Consider the following 2,500-nt stretch of genomic DNA (forward strand, 5'->3'; position numbering starts at 1 on the left):
ATATCTTTTTTCAAGTGTGGACTCCATACCACTGCACCGTACTCAAGACTTGGTCTTATGATTGCTTTAATAATCTTCTTTACCATATCTTCGTCCACATGCACGAATACCCTCTTCATGTTGGCAATCAGTCCTAACATATTGTGGACCTTTTCATTTATATGGTCACTTGGATTTAGGTTTCTATTTATGATTAGCCCAAGATCTTTTTCCTTGTCAGCTGTGTCTAATACTGCGTCCCCTAATTTGTATTGGAATAGTGGGCGATTTCTACTTTCTCCAAACCTGACTACGTGGCATTTATTGGTATTGAATTCCATTTTCCATGTACAACTCCACGTGAATAAGTTCTCGATGTCACTTTGGAGGCATTGGCATGAGACGTTGTCTGTTACCCTCTTTTGTATCTTTGCGTCATCTGCAAACATATTCAGATAACTACCTGGGCTTATGTAAACATAATTGGCGCCAACACCGATCCTTGAGGCACTCCGCTGGTTACTCGTCGCCATGTAGAATGCTTTCCTCTAATTACTGTGCTCATTTGTCTTTCATGAAGAAAGTCTTTCATCCATGCGAGTAGGTTACCTTTCACTCCACCTAGGTGCTCTAGTTTCCATAGTAGTCTTCTATGAGACACCTTATCAAAAGCCTTCTTAAAGTCTAAATACACACAATCCACCCAGCCGTCTCTTTCTTGTAATATTTCAGATACTCTATTATAAAAACAGAGGAGATTTGTTACACACGACCTTCCTACTCTAAAACCAAATTGTTTATTTGATATCATTTCGTATTTTTCAAGCATTTCAACCCATTGTTTTCTAATTATTCTTTCTAGCAGTTTGCATACTACACTAGTTAATGAAACTGGTCTATAATTTAGTGGGTTTTGTTTGTCGCCGCTCTTATAAAAGGGTGTAACATTTGCGAATTTCCAACTTTTTGGTAGTTTACCTTGTCTTAGTGAATTTTGAAATATTAACAATAAAGGAGTACACAGCTCTTCGACACATTCCCTAAGAACCCAGTTAGAAATTTCATCTGGTCCCTCTGCTTTGGTCTTGTCTAATCCTTTTAGCAGATCTTTTATTTCGTTCTTTTTGAGGGTGATATTTTCGATGTTCTTTACGTCTGTACGGGTATTTGCCATATCAAAGCATGGATCCTGAACAAACACTGACTGAAATTTCTCATTTAGGATTTCACACATTTCTTCCTCCTTAGAATATACAATGTTATTGTCTTTGATAGCGCTAATTTGATCCCTACTTTTAGTTTTACTATTTATGTAGTTAAAGAAGAGTTTTGGTTGACTCGTGCATTTGTTTATTATGTCCTTTTCAAAGTCTAATTTCGCCTCTCTCATGGTTTGGGTATACTCATTTCTTCCTACTTTATATCTTTCATATGCTGCCTGAGATCTATGCCTTCTGAATCTTTTCCAAAGGAGATGCTTTTTCTCCCTCATTTTCTTGCATTAGTCGTTGAACCATTTTTGGCCATTTCTTGCTTCAATTTTGAATTTGGGTATGATTTTTTCCACTCCTATTTTATAGATCTCACAAAATTTTGCATACTGAACATCAAGGTTCTCATCATCCAGAAGTGTTTCCCAGTTTATGTTAATAAAGAAATCTTTAAGGCTTCTATAATCACCTCTTTTGTAATTGTACTTTTCCTTTCTTTCTTTGCTTACGATGAGTTTTTCCTGTAGCAGACAGTATTTTAGTTTAATCACTACATGGTCGCTTTTTCCTAAAGGAGGACAGTATTCGATATCCTTAATATCGTCGTTATGCTTTGTAAATATTAGGTCAAGCATAGACGGCCTATCTAGCCGTCTTATCCTGGTATGATCTGTTACATTCTGGAAAAGGCAATGCTCATTTATGACATCTAGTAATTTAGCATTCCAAGAATCTGATTGTGCTCTAGGATCGAGACTTTCCCAGTCGATTTTGCTATTAAAGTCCCCTGTAATAAGAATTTCTGTTGAATTGGTTTCCGAAAGTTGTAGCACTTCTTCCAGACTCTTTATTGTCTCTTGAATTAGTTTCTGGTAATTTTCTAGTGACCACGCCGATGTTTGAGGTGGCATGTATACCGTGGTTATTATTATGTTTACCCCATTTGTTTCTACCTCAGTTACCTTCATTTCCACTACGGGGTCCTGATTAATTTCTAACTCCTTTATAATAATTCCTTTCTTTGTTAATATTGCTACCCCCCCTCCATTTCCATCTGCCCTATCTTTTCTCCAAATATTATAGTCTTTAAGCCCTAATGTTACATCGCCTGTGGAGGGGTCCAGTTTGGTTTCAGTGATGCATATTACATCCGGTTTATCCATATCAATTATTGTCTCTAGTTCAAGCAACTTCGAAGATAGACCATCAATATTTGAGTAAACTATTTCTTTATAATCTTTAGGTATTAAATTTGGTTGTAGGGTTAATGTTTGTCTGCCTCTACATTTTGGTTCCGATAGTATATTTGC

The sequence above is a fragment of the Penaeus vannamei genome, chromosome 35 (genome assembly GCF_042767895.1).
Source record: "Penaeus vannamei isolate JL-2024 chromosome 35, ASM4276789v1, whole genome shotgun sequence".
NCBI lineage: Eukaryota > Metazoa > Arthropoda > Malacostraca > Decapoda > Penaeidae > Penaeus > Penaeus vannamei.